We start from the raw sequence: 6000 nt of genomic DNA on the forward strand, positions 1-6000 counted from the left end.
GTAAGTTACTATGGAGATGAACACAGCTAAAAGCCAAACCACTTTAATGGTACCTAAAACCCAGGATTAGCACAAACAAAGCTTAAACACATCTGGCTAGCAGCTAAACCGGCTTCATGGTACAGGTCCCTGATCTGGTTCTTGTGTTGGCATTTTGTTTCCTTAGTTACTCATTGTTTGATTATGATATGCACCTGTTTCTTGTTTCCGTTCATTAGTCTGTCTTTGCATATATAGCCCCGTGTTTGCTCTGCTCATCGTCTGATCTCGTCATTATAAAGTGCTTGTTCTGTTCACTGTTTTTAGTATTCTGTTACTCTGGGAAGTATTATTTTGAGTTGGTTTTCATTAAAGTATACTGCTCAATAAAAGAAGATATGTGTTTTGTTCTGAATTTGATTCTAGCCTGTACAGTTGTGTAGATATGAGGAAAATACACAAGTATTTATTATATATCGTCACCTAGGTTCAAATGGGTTTATGATTGAGCGCACATGAGTAGTGGGAGGAATTTAGGACAGCTCTGGCAAATTTGCGCTGCTTCTGAAAACCTAGGCAGCTGACTCATTGCCTCACTGCATGAAGGCACCTCACGAAACTTCCAAGGCAGTGTAACAGTTTACTGATCTACAGCTAAATAGAGAGAGCTTTGGTGAGAACTAAACGCATATTTAATTACTACAGTAGTAATTTCTCGCTAGAAATGACATCAGAAGTGGAAAATGTTGGTAAAAAAAACCCGTACATTTACACACAAACTGACCAGCAAACGCAACTTTCGGACGCAATCTTTTTCCCCAGCTCAACTATCACAGAATGGAACGCACAGGATTGTGGGATATCAAAGGCAGCGAAGGATACAAATATGCTGCCTTCAAAAATCAATCAGATGAAGGGATCTCAGGAGACAGCACGCTAACATTAGATTCAGACGTGCCTTGGTGCCTTGAAATGTGTCCTCCGAAGGCAGCATTTTCCAGGTTTCAGACGCAGCCTCTGTACAAATGAAATGTACGAGAGTCTGTGAGACCCGGCTAGGGTACACCTACCACTTCCGGGAATTCTCACGTCACGATTTCTCTTAGCGGCAATGGCGCTGCACTGTGTGAAAACATGATTGCATAACCACCAAATAGGTGGCGATGTGCGCTAAGTAGGTTATGTAAATAGCCATTAAACAAAAAAAGAAGAGGAAGTAGAAAGGCGCGCTTTTTCCTTAGCGTCTGTTTCCATGGTGAATCATCGATTCGTCGCTCTGTTGAGGATGTCTTGTGTGTTAACCGGGAACATACTCTGAGAAACCTGTATGGTGTAACGTTAAGGTACCTCATTTTTTCGCACAGAGGGAAAAGACACTCATGAAAATGTGTGATGGGCTCCTACTAACTGTCAATTACACATTAAGTGTATAAAAAAATCTAACATAGCAGACAGACAGTCAACAACTCCATATCACATCTAAGCTATCTATCCTAGCATAACAAGCTAGCGGAAAAGTTTGTAAGTTTGCTTACCTTCCACGTTGTGGATATATCCTTCGATCCAGTTACTGTATCCCTTCAGTAACACAGCCCGGGGGATGTTGCAGTCCGTATCGGCCCACTGCTCCACATTTTGCATTGTTAATTCAGGCAGACCGGTTAGATTCGTAGTCCACAAACTTTCCATTGCTGCTACCGTATCGGAGTCCAACTTCTGGGTTTGTGTACCCCTCAACGGCGTTCGAGTTTTCAAAATGGCCGCCAGGGGAATAAGGCGAATAGCAGTGGCATAGACACAACACATCCTATACAGAACAGCTTTACAAGACCTTGGCTATTATAAACAAGTCAAACAACTGTAATCACAAACTGCACATAATACATTATGCCCTCGATTGCCACGGTACGGTTGGAGCTCACGAAGACGAGTAAAAAATACAGGAACAGTCTTTAATTCATGGATTACTCAGGGAAACTGAAGCACATCCATCTCAACATGGACGTAACACTCACAAGAACGGACAGAGAATGAAGGAGAACAAACAAAGGGAACTAATGAGATAATTAATGAGACGACAAACAAACTAGTTATAGAGTTATAGTTATAGAAATATACACTATATTGCTATTACTATGCTAAAGAGGCCAAATAAACACAAAATTATGAGTTTTATGGACATTAAAGCCTTGAGGGAAATCTCCATCCATCGGAAACCCCCTGGACAGACATCACACACACACACACACACACACACACACACACACACACACACACACACACACACACACATGGCCAATGTATTGACTTAGTTTCTAATCTTGATCAAACATTAGTGATATTACAATTTGCAAATGAAATAAAATGTCCCAATCTAGATGTTCTATTCTATTACAGGAGAAATGACTATAAAGATGTACAAACATCAGGAAAGGTCATGATTGTCTAAAATTATTTAATGATTTAAAACGCTGCTATCTGCTAAAGTGCTGAGAAAGCAGTCGTCTTAGCCATTGTGTGAATTAAACTCATCCGTCCTTTCATTCAATGACAACAAATTCATCAGCAGCTGAAGATTATAGATGACAGATGTATGGTTATACATGAATCGTGAAACAAAGAAAGCAAACAGATCAGATTCTTGAACCGGCTCTACTTGATCAGCAAAAACGTGGCAGGTGATCAGTAATAATGAGAGAACAGTAAAGAGCATATTTGTGACATGGCATGAGTGAACGCCCAAATCTTGCTTTGACATCCTTCAGGGGATCAACCCTTATAAACACTAGATACCGCTTCACATTCAGCTTCAGACTTCCCTCTTTACAACACAATATTTTGTGAGGTGTTCTGGAAACATGTTAAAAATGTGAACTGATAACACAGTGTTGTTTTTCTGTCACACAGCAAAACCTGTTATTCCTGCATTTGAACAAAGAGGTTTCCCGGAACAGAAACTGTGTGTAGAAATGAAAGTTAAACAGATGAAGGAAATATGTGTTTTGGGAGGCAACTTGTCAACATTATAAACAAAATGTATAAAAGATTATGTCCACATACTTGTCTTTACTAGTCTTGAATGGTGTTAAAAACAAGAAGGAAGCAGGTCGTGACTATTGGCAGAAAATGGTTGATAGAGTTGAAGGGGAATTACAGTATTTGCTTTATAGGCCAAAACTGAGAATGGCTCTATTTGGTGAAAAATTACTAATTTTAATTGTGAATCTTGCCAACAGAATGAAAGCCTATTAACAAAGATTGCCCTGGGATTAAACATTTTTCACAAGTTTTAATGGGTTTAAATGGGGACATTTTTGACCAGAAGGTCCCGAGAGGAACTGTTGTGTGTTACTGGATGAACAAATCCAATAAAAATACACACCTGTACCAACATTTATGTAGTTAGTGTGGCGGAGTGCTAATCCATCAAAGGGAGCTACGTCACAATTTGGTATACGTTAATCCGGGAGGGGAGTTATCCATACAGGTAACCCACCCCTAGCGGGTAGGGGTAAGCCACACCTCCAATAATAGCCGACTACGCCACCCCGGGGGCTCAAATACCAGGGAATTGCCCTTCACCAAAACAACACTTAAGGCACTCAAGCTCGATTACGGCTGAGTCAAGACATGAGACAAATGGAATACACAAATATATAAAACTTTATTGTATCAGCAAAATGAATCAAATAATAAATCGAATCAAATAATAAATCAAATCAATTGAATTAAACCAAATACTGAATCCGATCAAATAATGAAGGAAATAAAGAGTCAAATCAAATTAATCAAGTGATGGAGCAAATAATGAATCAAGTAAAATAATAAATCAAATGAGGAATCGAATCAAATAATGATTAAAATCAAAAGCTGAATCAAACAATGACTCAAATAAATCAAATGAAAAGTTGAATCAAATAATGATTCAAATCAAAAACTGAATCAAACAATGAATCAAATCAAATGATGAATCAAATTAAACCAAATGATGAATAATAAACAAATCAAAACAATATTCAAATACACGTATACCTCCACTCCAGGGTTGGGGACCCAGCTTTCCCATTCTCTGAAATAAGAATGCAAAACACAGCAAAAACACAGCAAAACACGCGCACACACACACACACACACACACCAAAGTGTCGAACACTGCACGCGGAAAGTACCGCCACTAAAGAGAGGGAAAGACTCGTCCCTCGCACGGAGCAGAACGCTGGTAACCCCAACTCCTGGAGAGAAAGCGAAACTAACATTAAATCAAACAAAACACAACTAGTGACACTTGGCCACCCGAAACGAAATATAACAAAAAAAAATTAAAACAGAAGGAACAGTTCAGCACAACGCCACATAAAACCAATACTCTGAAATTGTTCATAAAGGAAAAAAAAAAGTAAATAAACAAAGCGTTCGAATAAATAAACCAATGAACTCCAATACAAGATAAAACACAGAACACCGTGAGCACTGCTGGAAGGTCATCCCAAATGGTTAAAAACTCATCAACGAGGCAATGTACAGGATCTACGTTAACGTTAGTTGAATTGGATTAGGTTGCGGCCATCCAAACTACCACTTGGCTGATACTCAGTGTCCGTCCCTGAAACCACCGGCAAGGGTAACAGTCTGAAGCAGGCCCGATTCTGTAGCACTCAGTAATCCACCGGCGTTAGACCACCGATCCGGCTGCCGGTTATACACGGCGCCGCGTCACAAGGTCGTCTGCACCACTCTGATGCACGGAAAGCGGTACACCCATATACGAGCGTGAAGCCGCCGAAGTCCTCACGATAAACCCACTGCAACGTCTGTCTCTGCCTCTACCTACGTGGTTAACTGTAGAAAATAACAAAACTCGGAATGACCTATCAAGCTAATGCACAATAAAACGGGGCTCGGTGATTAAAACAACTTACCGGTTCGAATATCCCACATTACCTGGGAAACTCCAAGCCACTAAAATCCAGTGCAAATCATGGTTTGCAACAGTGCCCCAGGATTCCTCAGTCCACACTAAAAGAAACAAGCGTATCATACCCCCGTCCACACCAGCAATAAAATACAGCCACAGCCAGCAGCTCCTTACCGCACAAACACTCCCGCACCACGCCGGAAATCCGATGACGTCACTCGTGACCGTGAAACGCACACACCCTAAACGCCAACCACTGCCTTTATAGATCAAATAAACCACGTGAGCCAAAACCAACCTCTAAAGAAAAGCACCATTGGCTACATTAGCATTAACACAGGCAAAATTATCAGAAAGACAAAAATGTCCATAAGGACAAACAAATTAAGAAAACGACTCGGTTATTAACATAACCTCGGTTCCCTGAGAGTAGGGAACGAGTCTTGCGTTAGCATAACGCAGGGGTACTCCGTATTTCCTCGAGACTGAAGTAAATTTTATCCTTAAAATATTCCATGTAAAACGCAGTGTAGCTGCTCAGTACACCTAGCAGAGCGCAGGTGCGCTGATTGGCTGTGCTGCTGCAACTGCAGGCAACCTATGGCGAGGCGGCTGAGCGGGGGGAGCCAATGGGACGTCTTCTTTGTTCCCGCCCGCATAGCCCTCAATTTGCATAGCGAGCCTATAAAAGGCCGTGTCTCGCCATAGGGACTCAGTTCATAAAATCGACTGAAGAGACACACTGAGCTAGCACTAGCACGGCATGCTACGCAAGACTCGTTCCCTACTCTCAGGGAACCGAGGTTATGTTAATAACCGAATCTCCGTAGCCAAGGCTTACGCCCTAACCGACTGGAGAGAATATGCCCCTTAAAGAATGAGCCCCCCGTGGGCTTCCAAGGGGGTAATTGTGCATTATGCTGGCCAGACATTTAAGGAATGTGCTTATGACTTATACAAATACTTAACCCAGACCGGACTATCGCGCCATAAGGGGTTAATATGTATTATACGGCGAGAAGCCCAGCCTGTAAGGCAGGGACATCCAAATGATAAAATCTGATAAAAGTGGACGGGGAGGCCCAGCCTGCCGCCGCACAGATATC

The sequence above is a fragment of the Gobio gobio genome (genome assembly GCF_949357685.1).
Source record: "Gobio gobio genome assembly, chromosome: 7".
NCBI lineage: Eukaryota > Metazoa > Chordata > Actinopteri > Cypriniformes > Gobionidae > Gobio > Gobio gobio.